Source organism: Sturnus vulgaris, chromosome 2, assembly GCF_052056855.1.
Source record: "Sturnus vulgaris isolate bStuVul1 chromosome 2, bStuVul1.hap1, whole genome shotgun sequence".
Taxonomy (NCBI): Eukaryota; Metazoa; Chordata; class Aves; order Passeriformes; family Sturnidae; genus Sturnus; species Sturnus vulgaris.
This window is the reverse complement of record NC_142244.1, coordinates 72,431,755-72,447,133: the sequence shown is the minus strand read 5'-3', so window position 1 is coordinate 72,447,133 and position 15,379 is coordinate 72,431,755. Positions and strand designations below refer to the sequence as shown.

The window sequence follows — 15,379 nt, the reverse complement described above, 5'->3', positions numbered from 1 at the left end:
AGGAATAACATACGGGGTGCATTTTTCCTAGATTTGCATTGAGATGGAAACAGACCAAAAAATTTTGTAGGCATTTTCCACTGCAGCAGACTGAAGTCTAGAAAGGAAAAGCAGGAATAGAGTTAGATACTTTGAGAGGATTTACACTTTCCTCATGTAAAATAAAAAAAGAATATTTAAAACCTAAGTTTTCTGGCATATTTTGTATTTTGCTATTAAAACACAAAGATAATATTCTAATCGCAAGGAATGAATCACTCCCAAAATATTTTACTCTGTTCACATCTCTCAGGTCCAGTTTAGCTTAGGACTTTTCTTATGGAAATATATTAATTTTGAAACATGCTGTCATGAAATATGACTGTGTTGTAGCTCTGAGATTAGGATCTGTTAATTCCTGAAGATCCAAAAAATCATCGTGACAGATTTATAACACTGAAACTCTGAAGGAAATTTATTGAACAGACTTAAACAGATTTTAAATTACCTGCTACCTAATTAGAAATGGCTCCAAAGCTAGCCACTGTAAAAGACTTCTCAGTAAATTGTTTTCAAACCCTAGGGCAGGTTGTAGTCATTATGTTTTCTTTACACTCTGCACAAGATGGTCTTTGTTAAGTAGCCTGCATGTTACATGTATCCTTTCACGTTTTCCTAATGTTTCTATTTATTTATTTATTTATTTTAATCCAGTGCTATTACATTATTGAACCATGTGGACAATTTTAGAATGGCCCCTACCTCTCTTTACTGACCCCTATCTAAAAAGCTGGTACTTCATCTTATTTGGGGAAAAAAAACAAAAACAAACAAAACACACAAACAAACAATCCCCTTCCGTTCCCCAAAAAAGGGAGAAAGAAATACAAGGAATGAGACAGACAACTGAGGAAAGGGAAGAGGATGAGTAAAAGATCAAACTCAAGAAGAGAAAGGCAAATACAAATCTATAAATTCACAGATCAGGAGAATGTATCAAAGAGAAAACAAATATACAGAAGATTTAAAGTTTAGTATATATGTATACGACCTCTGACATTCCTGAGACTATTTAGCAAGCTGACATCTGTTTAAATTTTAGGAAGCTTTTAAGAACTTGAAAGATGAAATCATGTGCAAAAGAAGCATGCAAAGAAACCAGCAAGTTCTTTTGCTAAATAACCAACCACTTTCTCGAATGCTAAAAAGATAACATACTGTGTGCTGAAACCCTCTATCTGCAGTTGTCTTTTAGTAAGTTCCAGATGAGAAAAAAAGGTGAGAAACTGACTGGATATTAACAGAAGTTTGCCCATTTTTTTCAGTTAGCATCACATATATTGACCAAGTAGGAATTCAGTCTTTACTCTTTTGGTGAATTCTTTTATCCAATGACACTTGTTCCTAATCTTTTTCCCATTCTGCCCTAAGCTTTCTTAGTAAGTTTTCACTTGAACTCATGTGTACACACATTGGAATCACTGCTGGAGAAAGGCTTAATTGTTCAGATCCAACCTACACTTGAACCAAAACCATCTAAAACTGTTTCATTCCTCTGAATGTCATTAGAAGTGAAGTTTAACATTGTTCAGTCTTAAATTTGGGTGCAATCCTCCCCCTAGAATACTCACTCTTTGGGTGAAATCCTCACATTTTAATAACTGTTAGATGTTTTTTAACTTATTCCAGTAATATGAAAAGCTATTTAGGAATAAAAGAGTGTTTTAATAATGTCTGTAAAACCTTAGCATGATGATCTGCTATTGGCTCTACTAATTTGCATCAAATGTGAGCCTTGCCAGATAAATTAGAAAAGTCATCTTTAGAATAATTCCTTAAAATACAATATATATCAGTCCTCAAAATCAAGCTATTTGTGCTCTTACCACTGATAATCTCATGAATATACTCCTTTTTCATACAAGTTTTCCAGTTAGTTCCATGTGAAACAAATGTTGCATCTTTCTAAAAAAGCCCTAATTATCACTGAAAGAAATTTAAAGCACAGCTAAGCATGAGGGAACAGAAAGGAAATATGTGCTTCTTGCAACCACAGGTATGAAAAAAGTTTGCAAATCTGTGACATCATAAACTACTAATTATTTCCACACTTAGTATTAGAATTTATTAGGGTCTTTCCAAGATATGGAAAATACTCCACAAGTGAGGCAACTGTAATTCAGGAGAGGTGGAGTCCAAAATGAATTATTAAGGTCATTTCTTCAAGAATGAATATAAATATTTTCCACACTTCACTACACCAGTCACAGTATATGCATGAATATACATCTTAAATGCTGGCATTCATGGGGGCTGTGCATACATAATAGCTATCCTATCTATTTTAGGAATTTTGAAGGCACATGTGGCATTGGCATCTATCTTTCATATTTATATAAATTTAAGGGCTAAAAGAAATTTAATATATGTCTTCCATCTTTGCTAGCATATAAAACTGAAAACTGTATGCAGAGACTTTGCCATGATAAATTGATGTTGGTATATTCTGAATGTTTATATTATTAAAGATAAATGCCATAGAGAAATGGATGGACCTGGAGCATTCCACAGTGTTCTTATGTTTGCACTAAGAATCAAGCTAATTAATGTTTTATGAGTCTTGATCTTGACCTTAAGGTTTTACAGAACTGGATAAAACCACAATACCAGAATATTTCTTTTTAGGATTTGACCCCCTAAATAAAAGAGCTACTAATAGTGCCAGAAAAACATATAGCTGCAGTGTCTTTACTGTGATTGCTATTTCCTTTTTCATCTATAACTGTGTTGGTTGGCCTGGTTACAAGTCCCAGCCTGTTGCTCCTTGCCATTTCTCCCCCATCCCGCTTTTCCACAACAGGCAGGCAAACTCAGTTTGACTGTTCGTGGTCAGACAAAATTACATGTTCAGTGGAAGTGGTTCATTGGACAGAACAGCAGACACGCAGAAGAGGGCAGTGGTGGTATCTTTAGCCACACAGTTTGATCCAGAAGAAGAGACCTTACTGTCTTTTCCCCATATCTGCTTTTAAGATTGTTTCATTTAGACTTCTACAGACCAGAGCATATCATTCATGCACAGCAGTCAGTACAAATAGGTTTTATAAAGAAGCAAATACTGGTCATATAGCAGAGAATTGCCTCTTAAAAATCTATTTCCCTGATGAACAGTCATCCCAAATTCTTGATGAAAGTATGTTTAAACATGGACAGACATTTTCTCAGGGCTCAAGTTAAGTATATCCAAACCCCTTGACCATGTCTGTACAAATAAGTTAACTAAGCCTCAGCCCATCCATTTACACCCAGCTCAGCTGGGAAAGAAGAGCCTGTTTGTCTAAAACCGTCTCTCTTCCTCCTACACAAAGAATATTTATCAAAGGTGTCTGCAGACAATGGTCTCCATCACACCTGAGCCATGATCAGGCATTTTCCTCGAACATGTTCAGTCAGCTCAGGCTGAAATTATGCCTGGTGACAGTACCAACAACTGAAGAGTACAGGAATTTGATTTTCTTCCTACCATCCACCAAGCCCAAAAAAATAGAGCTATTTTCCTGAAAGACACAAAAAAACCCCAGAAAATAAGTGTATGCTGTGGTTAGAATGGAAGTCAAGTGCATGTCCCAGTATGGTGTCCAGTCACAGCAACCCAGTGCCCACTCTTTTTCCTGCTGCAGACCCCATTGGCTTTCTCCTGTGCACACACAGCCATTTTCTCCCCATAACAGCAAAGAGGAGCAGAAAAAAATGGGAAAAAATAAAGGATTAGAACTAGAAAACTTGAAAACCAACAGAAAAATAAGTCTTTGATTAAAGGAAGAAAACAAAATTTGGCAAGGGCTGAATGGAGAATAATGGATTTTTACTTTTTTTTCTTTTCCTCCTCTAAAAATCGAAACCCATCAGCCTTGTAAAAGCCATGAACCTGTAGTAATAGCAGCTTTGTGGATTTTCCAGACAATCGGGCAGCAGAAAGTCACCTGATCCATCTGTGAGACCTGGTGAGAACCAGCAAATATAATAGGTTGCAAAACACCTGAAACTGCTGGCATTGCAAACACTTCCTGCCTAATTCTGTTGGACAACAGACAGAAAGCCAACCCTGTAATTACATCCCACCTCAATCTACATTTGCAGTAATGTAATTAATACTTCCTCTGTAAAGCAATGGAATAATTTAGAGAGCAGATTTTCAACCTTAGTCTGGGAAAACTGAGAGAGTGCGAGCTCTGCTTGGGCATTTTAGCTACAGGGAAATGCTTTTCTGGTTCCATTTGCTCACAGAAACTGTAATTAGATGCTAAGAGCTCTCTTTGTGCTAGGCAGAAGAAAATGATACTTCCTTCCTGTTTAAAAGCCACAGGCAAGAGCGGGTGAGAGGAGCTTTTACTTATTCAGGGGACTTTATGAGAGTGATAAATGTAGATGGCCCTGCAGACTCAGCCAGAAAGTGTTGTGTTATCCCACACAGGGAAACATTTAGCTTCTTGTTGTGTAGTTAAAATGCTTCTTCTCATAAATCATTGTGGTTTTACAGTAGGCATAACAAAATCCCATAGAGTTACTATACAGAAAACAAACACTTTTCTGTTTCTTATCATGCTACCCTACGATAAACTTTCCTGGAGCTGATTTTTTTATCTGCTCCAGATTTCCCTGTCTCTCAGTATATTGCATACAGAAAGGGAAAAATCATGATGGTGAGGCTTCTAGGATGCTTCAAAAAGAAAAAAAACTAAACAGAAAGAAGTGTAGAAGTCAGGAGTATGGAATTGAAGAATAAGATAAGGATTCTCAGGATCATAATTTTGGGCTTAGGTATTGCAATTCTACCTCATTCCCCCTTTAGCTGGAGAGTGTCAGGCCCAAGAATATGTCCTGGGAAATAATGGCTTACAGATAGTCTCTTTTCTATGTTCACACCATAGTGAAATAGCCGTTGCTTTAGCACACTGGTTACCTGCTCAAGCAATTGCCTGCTCAGTGTGGGAGAAAGCTGGATTATAGTCAGAACTCCAAACTTCAGAAAAAACAACAGAAAAACAGAACAAAAAAAACCCCCAAACCCCTAAAAGTAGAAATCCCAAAACTAACCCCACAAATCAAACTTTAAATATATGGAGTTGCTGCCCCTAGTTGACTCCCTTCCTCTGTTTTATGTGTTTTAGTGACAATATCATCCAGGAAACATGAAGAAGATATGACTGACAGCTGCCTTCTTTGAAACATGCCCACTTTCCATAGGCACACAGGGCATGCATAGCTGGCCTGAATCCAGGTTTTTCAATGAAAGGGCAATGAAAAGCCTCTGAGAGGTTCTTGAAACTCTCCAGGCTTCAAATTATTCCTGAAGCAAAGATACAATCTTTGTCTTCTCAAACATATGAAATTTTCCACATCATAAGTGTTTAAAGGTACAATCCAGTACTTCACAGTAGCCCATACAGAACAATTTCAATGGGATTCAGGCATCTCAGTCCCAGAGCACTCCAAAAATCCTTGGCCAAGGTCCCAAGAAGCACTTATTACAAAACCCAAGTATCCTGTTATTGCACATACCTAAAGAGGATATGTTCTTTGCTGATCCAAACAGTTGAGTGCCTACTCAACTGAATTTACAAACTAGGTAGTTCCTTACCATGGAAAGGACACCCTTCTCTCCATGTTAAGATGAAAGCCAACACTTGTGCAAAGAATTTTACTGATTATAAAATCTAAACAGGATTTATAATAGTTTTCTTACAGTTTTATAATAATTTTATAATGAAAGCAGTTGCCCAGGAAGTCTGGATTCAAATCACTTGTCAGCCAGGAGAGACTTGATTCTTGATGCACTCTACACACAAAGCCACGCAGGAGTCAGGAGAGATGTGATCCACCTGTTCACCTGAAGCCATATATCCCTGCAGACAGCAATGAAAAGATAACTGAGTAAGAAGGGCATTAGGTAAGAGCAGTCTGACTCTGTAGCCTACTTATTAGATCACTCTTTCAACTGATTCCTGAAAGCAAAGCAAAACACAGAAAAATATGTTGAACTCTGCATTAGACACCTGTTGCCTCACTCAACAGTCTAAGTCTGTATTTTCATAACTATAGGAGAAACAGGAAAAGCATCTTATTCCTTCGGTTGCATTTGGCTGAAATTCTAAATGTTTTTAGTGATATCATTCATTCAAGATAAATAATTCTACTGTTTTAAAATTGCCTTCCTGGACTAAATTTAGAGCCATGCCTAGTAATAATTATTGTATCAGAAGAAACTTCCTACAGGAAATTTGCATTGCTCAACTGTTAGATCAGATATCACATATAAATATCAAGTAACCCAGTACCTTTGTATTCATTAAGTCTCTTTTTCAAAAAACAGATACAAGACCTTATCATATTTCTCCTGCTTGGTCATAAGATATGCTTGAAAAAAATATTATTTCTTTATGTATTTCAACATGAATTTTAAATATGCAGTCAAGTAACTAAGTGTTACCTGAAATCTGAAATCAGGACACTAATAGCCTGATCTGAATGAAAAGGATTCACTTTCAGTCTTCTTAAATTTTGAATGGATTTTTCATGGCAGACTTAGCAGCATCACATTCACATCGCTCTTAGTGAGCTCATTCTAGTATTTGATTAAACAATTAAGTGTTTGAAACAAAATATATAATCTGGTTTTGAGCTTTTGCTCAAAATGCTTTGAAAAATATATTTTCAAATGTTTCAGAGGAAGTTTGACTAATAGTATATTTCAAGGCTGGCAAGAAAAACTTAGTGTCTCAAGCCTCAACAAGACGGGACAGAACATTTGGCTATTACATCAATGTTTCATCTTTCCTTCCCCTTTCATTGGCCCTTCCCTCCCCCTTTCCTTCTCATAATCTCGTGTGCTGGTTTTGCAATTTTTAACTTTTTTAAAAAACAAACATAAGCAGTCCACTTCTCAAAAATAACTAAGGACATTTTCTTATCAAAGAATAAATACTGTGAAAGCAAAAGCAATAGAACTGTTACTTCCAGGTATTTTAAAGGAGAGATTGTAAGGTAACAAATAAAAAAATTGCATGATCGTTCAATAAGGCGTGTAAATTTTGCTTCCTTTAATAATTTAAGATTGTCGACTTTCATATTTACTTCCTAGTCACATATCATATATAAACAGCTGATATTTTAAGAGGGACTTCAGCTAAACTAGGAAACAGGAATTCACAAAATGTTACTCACATAATAGAATACTTTTAATCATCTGGTGGGAAAGAATATAAATTATATGTGGTAGAATCATCTGATTGTACATTCTCAGAAGTTATTTCCATTTTAATGTTGCGAGGATTAAAATTAATGGACATATTTTCTTCACTGGCAATATTTAAAAATTTCTTCCACAAAGTGTTTTTTGAGTTATGGAATAGCACATGCTAAAATGGGCTCCTTTCTTCCTTTCTTCTTGCAATGGAGATGTTGCCTAATCAGAATAAAATTGAATATTGACAGAAAGAATACTTATGAGGGTATGAAACACACATTCTGTCAAGTTCAATACTGTGTGCTGGAGACCTTGCTACAGAAGAGGGGAGTGAACCTTTAATCTCTTGCTCTCTGCTGGAAAAAGTGATACTTTTTTACAAAGGTATGATTTTAGATTAGAATTCTCTAAAACATTGTGATTAATCTTGGTTTCCTTGCACTTATGACATCAGTAAGAGAAAGCTTCTGTTTCTGCCATCCTCCCCACTTGCAAAATTTAAGTTTGTATGGAGAGATCAAAGAAAGATGGAACGAGTGCTATAGGGCAGTTAATTTAAAATTAACATGTTATTGAAAGGTAAAATGGAGTAATAATTTCATTTGTGTAATGAACATCAATTTTTCTAAATCATCTAGGGAAAGGATAAGCAACACAGTGAATACCACAGACACATGGATATTTACCATCCAGTGAAGTCTCCTGTACCATAGAGTAATTACTTATGTGGAAAATAAGTACTAGGAAAGTATGACTAATGCAATTTAGTAGCTGAAAGCAGGAAGGGGAGATGGCACAGGGTAATCAGTCAGTTTTTAACATACTGCAGCTAGAAAAGCACTGACTAAATAATATTTCACAGCATACGTTTGCACTGGGCCTGTTTGTGTGGGACAGATAGAGTCTCACCTTTTCTGAGCAGTTTGATTAGTTTCTTCACTCCACTATTCCATTGCATAAATCTCACTGAAACAAGAGAAACTATAGTACCCCTGAATCTATTGAAACAGAAGAATATCACAGAGTAATGATTTACTGAAAAATATCTCCTCCCAGGCCATTCTGTAGAAAGGTATCAGAGAGTAACAGGACAAGGTAAACCAAAGCAAAGACTTGAAAGACTTCCTTTGAAATAAGCAAAAGATTTGTTTGCATGTTACGGTCACAGTGAAGTCCATGGAAATCTGGTAAGAAACATGAGCCTGTGTATGAAGAAGATTTCTGCACTTCTAAGGGAAACCCAACTCTGATCCCTAGCAAGTGTCTCAAATACATATGTGCTTCCAGGGTTTTGATCAACCACCATATGGTCCCGGTGATTGACTTTTCCTATCTGTGGTATCAAAAATACATGATTTCACTGTCTAAATAATTCGTCATTAGATTTATTAGAGCTCCATTGCCCACAGGTTTCAGTTTTTCCATCCCCTAGTGGGTTCACTACTGGATCCAAAACATTCTTCTAGAGGAAATGCTAGATATACTGATCAAATGAGACAAGTTTATGTTTTGGTTAATAGCCCAGTAAAAAGGTTAAGGAACCAGGTATTACAAACCCCAAGGCAAAGTTTAGCCCCTGGTACCTAATGCACTGCATCCTTGCCATGGCTACAGCCATCTGGGTTATGACAGATACCCAGTACTCAGCTCAGAGGAAGTGTTGTTGAGGCTGTTAAATCCATCTAAATGGATTTAAGGTCCTGTATACTAGAAAAATTTCTACAGTTAAGGATCATATGAGACGTCTGCAGGTCTTTTCGTCATCTTATATTTAGAACATCTACCATGTGCCTGAACAAAAGGAGAAAAACTTCCTGGGAAGCAGTTAACTCTATCCCATATAGAAGATTGGAAATCATTGTGAAAAGGAATGCAAGTTCCCAAACGAAGAAACTTGTTTCCCTTTGCAGCCTCTGTCACCACTGCCCCTTTGCCCCAAAACTGTATCTTAGGAGGCAAAATTTGAAGTACAGTCTCTTGAAAGCAACAGGGGCATTGTTTATATAAACTTCAGCACAAGAATCTGATTTAAATCAACAACCAAAAAAAAAAGTCTGGATTAAGCAGATGATATTAATTAAATTCTTGCCAGTTTATTTTTCATCTGGCATTGTGCATATGATCCTCTTAATGCTTAGAGAAAACATTCCTCTCATCAACTAGTCTCATCCATCTGGCAACTCATCTCTATCATGTTATCTCTCCTGTTTAAATGAACACATACTGCTGTTTACATTATAGCCATTTCCTTGCAGGGGCACCAACAACCATGGGCACTGAGAGATCTAACTTGCACTCCCTCTGCTGGTTATCAGATTGGCAATGTGGTTAGAAAGCACAAAATAACTGGGGCCAAAAATTTGTACCTGCAAACCAACTCACTGCTACAACATAGAGAGAGTGGCCTCAGCGGCCTCAAAGTAAAAGGTAGGACCAGAACAGCAAATACATACAGAAAAATATCGGTTTGCCTATTTTTGTGGAAAAAATATTCCAGGAATCTATGCAGAATTCTGAGACATCGAAATAGCAAGAAAGAGGAACACTAGCTTGAATCATGGTGTGGTGAGAAGCAAAGCCAGCCCAGACTAGAAGAGAGAGACACCCTCTGAGGGTCCTAGCAAGAGGAGAGTATCATCCTAGTGCTCTGAATGATCTGGAGATGTCCTCACTAGTTCTAGATGGGTCATTAGGAAATTGCTAATTTAGGCACATAAATGCAACACCTACAATTTTGTGCTTAAGACCAGTACTGAACAATAGCTCCTACATTAATGCTGTGTAATTTCTTTTCAATTTGGATATTTTTATCCCTTTCCTTTCTGGTTTTAAATTGTGACTGCAATATTTTTAATATTTTGTGTGTGATGACACTGGTGGAATCTTTCATTCCTGAGTTCATGTTTTCCCTTTCCAGGATATGCCAAGCTGCAATCTCTGCAACTCTACAAGACCCAGTCCTTTTAAGGGCAGGCATACCATCTGCAATGCAATCTATTGTGTACTCTGACTCCTATGGCTCGTGAAATTACCCATATTTATGACACTCATAACGGCAGCAGATGAAGCTGAAGTCAGATGTGGAATGTAAGGGTGCCAGATGTCTCAATTTTCATGGGACATTCCCACGTTTAAATAAAACTCCCCCATCCTGTTGACAGGAGCCATTGTCCCAAGACCTGCACAGGCAGAATCCTGCTCGTCTTGCTTGCAGGGTGGGAGGAATACATGTGGCACGGCCCCTCCCCAGCACCACCACCCTCCACCCCACCCCTCCTGGAGTGTCTCATATTGCCGCAGCTGCAGCACCTGCAACCAGAGATAGGGGATCATGGAGAGGAGATTTGGGAGGAAGGGAGGGAGAAGGGGGCAGAGCAGAAGACAGTAGAGTAAATCAGGCAAAGAAAGGAAGTGAAGCAGTTTAGGAAGAACAGCAGGGGGAAAAGGAGAAATGAAATAGGTGAGGAAATGGAGAGAAAGAGAATAAATATTTCTAAAATCAAAAGGAAATTGAATGATCTTAGAAGGATAAGGGTGGGAAGTGAGAAAGAATACAAAAAGAGGTGAAGGCACATAAAAGCACAGTGGAAAATATGGAAAAGGAGATGGAAAGAGATAAAGAGAGAAAAATCAGGCAAACCCAAAATGTCAAACAGAAATACAGCAAAGAGAAAATGAGGGAGAAACCCCACAATATCTAAAGCTGTAGCTCTCCTTCACACAGGTAATTCATACAGCAAGCCATGCTGTCCCCTTCTTTCCACTTTCACTTCTTTCTGCTCATTTTCAGAGCCTGCACACAACTTTGTGCTGGAGCTGTGAGAGTGGGGAGCTGCCAGGCACATGTATGAGAGCCCTGAGCAGCCCTGCACAGCACAGGAATTGACATGGACTCCCAGAGCCGCCTTGCAAGCAGCTGCTATTGGAACAGCTATGTGGTTTAATGATTTCTTTCCAGATTCTGCTGGATAACAGAAGAGTGAAAGGGGGATTGGATGGGAGGCTGAAGCTGAAGGTGCAAAGAAAGGCCAGCCAACTTTTGTAGTATATATTGCACGACCATACAGCCCCTTGTGCTGACATGATTAAATGCAGCTCTTCCCCTGGGCTCCCATAGACTTCTTTATTGTGCAATAATCAGCATTCTGAAAAAGCATCTTTTGCTTTCTTATTGTCAGTTCAGTTGTGTCCCCCCCATGAGGATCTCAGGGAGGAGATAGAGTTTGCTGAAGTCCCACCTGCTTTACTTGCCTTTCCAAAGCAAAGAATTTATCCCTGAGAGAGATGTGGATAGCGATAAACCTTCAGCCCTGCACAGAAACTGAGTTCCATTTTGCACATCCAGTACACATCAGTGCAAGGCTGTCAGCCCCACAGACTTACCATTTTCTCCAAATATCCCTATTGTAAGAGTGCCAGCTGGGCTAAAGAGAGCAGCTGTTACTTAAAAGGGATTTCGACTTCTCAGTTCAGTCAGGAGAAAAGTAGAAGAATATAAGATGTGGAATTGCGAAGAATGAATATGAAAGACTTAATATTTGCCCACTGCTAAATAAGACAAAGGACTTGTTTTGACGGCTATACTGACAGATATACCGAGCTCAAGATTAAGTTTGCACAACCATGAGGCTTGGGTCAGCTACGTATATTCTGAACCTTGCTCCCCTTTCCCTGTCTCCAACACCACAAATCCTGACATTTCCTGAGAGAGTGAGAGCCACTGACTTTCTGCAGACTAGAGTGTAAGTGAGACCAGTGTGTGGGCAGGGTGGATGACAGAAAAGGTGAAACTCAAAACCAGGCTTGGTCCCCAAATTTCCAAGATCCTATAAACCTACCCAATTCTTATTGTCCACCCTGGCACATGCAAATGGATGGGATATATTCAAACATTTTGATTTCTTTCATTTGTCCTTTTCATGAACTAAGAAAGTGGCCTCTTCATCTATGAATTCCAGCACATGTCTGACTAGCAACTTCTAGAAATCACCTTCCCTCACAAGTTTGCTTAACTCTGCTTGCATGAAAGAAAAGCAACATTAAGTGCTTGTAGCCACAAACAGATACAGTGAGACTGCATAGAATGTGTATAAGAAAATTGTCCTAATTTTTATAAAGAAAATACTTGGATTTTGTGGAAGTAGATATGTAGATATGTTTGCATGACAACTGTGAAAAGAGGCTTTCAGGTACATCTCATTTTATCCAAATTTTTCAACGTCCTGTTTGAAGTAAAAATATAAGAACGACTTTCACCTGTATTTTCTATATCGCATTTTTTCAGATGTCATATGAAATAAAGTCAAATACAGTACAAGCATACATTTCTGTCATAATAGTCAGCCTGAAAAGCAGGCCTATATATTTATTGAAAAATTATCAACACCCCTGAAGTACATTGACTAGATTTAATTACATTTAATTCTTTTGTGGATGCTCCATTTGTGAGCCTCTTGCTCAGAATTAGTATGAAGATATACTTATGTGGGTCATAAACTTTCTTATAAAATACTTCTCATAAAATACTTCTCATAAAATATTTCTCATAAAATATTAGAACAACATTAGCTTTGTTTCAGCAACCTGGAAAGTCTCCCATTTTGTATGTCTTGTTTAAAATCAACACAAATGTCTCAAAAACCTGCCAATGCCTTTAATACTGTTGGTTATAAGGCATACAGTCTACTGGATCAAAAATTGTTTCACTCTTTATTTTGTCATTTAATGACTGTTACAGCTACTGATGAAACAGAATGTACTTCATTAGCATTGCAAGATATTAACTTATTGTCCTACTTCAAATACAGATTTTTTTTATTGAATATATCTGATTATATTCTGTGACTTCAAATGGTTACTTATGAAATATCCTTGCCTTTTCTGAATAGCTAAGATAATTTTTGTCTTGTACAGAATCTATCTCTTAGCTAGGGTTATTTCTAAGAATTTAAATAACTCCTGTCATTTCCTGATACAAATGAAGTACGTAATTTTTCAGAAATGTAATGGCTTTAGCTTTCTTTATCCAGTGGCTGTATTCTTAGTTACAGTCTGCAGTGAGGCAGATTATTTTATTTTATTTTCTTTTATTTTATTTTATTTTATTTTATTTTATTTTATTTTATCTGTTGGTCTCTCCCATTAATAAGAACTTTTTCCTTCATTATGTCAGCAGTTGCTTTCAAGTTCAGGAAAATAGCTTTTGAAAGAGCCATGATTTTCATCATTAGGTCATTCTTTGGCTAAATATAAAATATGAACCTAATTCTTATTAAACATGTTAAGAAAATATTTATTCCTAGCTGAATGATTAATTCACTATTTTCCATCCTAATGAGATTTAACATTAAGTAACTTCCGTCACTCCTACTCTTTGTACTTTTTTATTTCTGTAACTTCCAGGAAATCACAAGGTCGTAGAATCAGTTGATTTGGAAGGGAAAAATCTTTCCCTTAAAGATAAAGGCCTAGTTCCAGCCCTGCTGCCATGGGCAGGGACACTATTCACTAGACCAGGTTGGTCAAAGCTCCCTGCAGCCTGGCCAGGTATTGCTGGAGTGATGCACCAGTGACTTCTTGAGATCACAAGGCTCCCTCCCTAGGTGACTCAAATCCCACATGATAACTTAACTGCTCTTTTCACACATTATTTGAAGCTGTTTGAGGAACAATAATGTTGTTATCTATGCTGATGACATAGAGAACTATACTAAATCAGTATGTAATTGTACGAATCATCAGTGAATACCTGGACTCATAAGCACAGAACAACTTTCACTTGATATTGATTCTCTTATTCCAGGTTTTGCAAAACTTGTTTTGAAAATTAACCAGAGAAATTAAAATTATATCCTTTTAGTTCTGACAGTATGTTACTTTAAAAGGTTATCATAGAAGTTTGATGGAGAGAGCCTATTTTCATTTCAGACCAATCCCTGTAACAGGCTAAGATCAAAATAGTGAATAAAAAAACTACACCACCTTTTTCTGGTATTTAAATGTTTCCCATTTCAGTCTATATTTTGTCAAAATCCTAGCTCACATTAATACAATGTTGCATAAGGCAAACAAAAATAATTTGTCTATGAAACAGTTTAATTTGTAGTCAATAAGAAAATTGTATTTTATGATTCCTCTTCCCACTGTCAAGGACTGCTTGGAATTGACAGTTATGCTGGCATGTGCTTAGATCTATAAGAAATTCCATTAAAGGCAATGCGATGGTGGTGCAGTCACTAAAATATGAGCAAGGACTCTACACATCAGGTTATATACATAAACAATTTATAAACCTTAGATTATGCATTTACAAAACATTTGCTTTCTGTCTTTAAGCTGCCTACATCATGTAATATGGTATCTGTTCCCTGAGAAGATGACAGATTTCTAAAACATAAAATAACAAATAGTGAATTATTTTGTTTAAGTAAAACTATTTCCGTTGCCTAGGTATACATATAAAAGAGTAAACATTTTCCAGATATTCTAATTTATACACTTTTTTTCTCATGACAATTTATAAATTACTAATAGACAATCATGAATGCGGCCAAATGAAAACAACTGTAAAATTTTCAAATGAACATAATTTAAGCCTTGTGTCTACAATAGTACTGTTTATTTTAACAAATAAGATCTTGCTTAGAAAATAATTTTTTTAAAGTTGATATCTGCTATCACTTCAAAATTCAATATAATTTCAGAGCAATGAGCACTGTTTGTCAGACCCCCTCCAATGTGCTTTTCCATATTTACATCTTAATTAAAATACACAGAATTATATGAAAACATGTACAACTGAACTAATAAATGGAGTGAGAGCTAAGAGTATGCACAGGGACAGTCATACTTTGCAAGCAAAGACTTGCAGAGCCATTCATCATCAAAACAAATCCTGCCAAACATGATAAGATCTGTCATACTCCAGCCAAATTGGTAAAATAAATGTACAAAGCAGGAATGTAAAATGATGTGACTAATCCTGAGACCCAATATAGCAGAAAGGAAGGTTCTCAATGCAGCAAGGAAAAAAGTACTCATGATACACTGAAGGTTGAAGAGGGAAACAATGAAGATTTTTTTACGTGTATCATTCCTTACAAAGAGTTTTGAAAATGCCACACTTTTAATGTTCTTCATGAAAAGTAATTTTTC

General features: G+C 36.8%; 1 long non-coding RNA gene across 2 annotated transcripts in view; it reads right to left on the bottom strand.

Moving 5' to 3' along the window:
- LOC148224848 (uncharacterized) overlaps positions 1–15,379 on the bottom strand; it is a 112,070-nt gene that overhangs the window by 31,570 nt on the left and 65,121 nt on the right. Inside the window, exon 3 of one of the 2 annotated variants that reach the window (XR_015801975.1) lies at positions 5,726–5,885. The exons of the other annotated variant lie outside the window; for it this stretch is intronic. This is a non-coding gene — a long non-coding RNA (uncharacterized LOC148224848). The remainder of the gene's footprint in view (positions 1–5,725; positions 5,886–15,379) is intronic. 2 annotated transcript variants of the gene reach the window in all.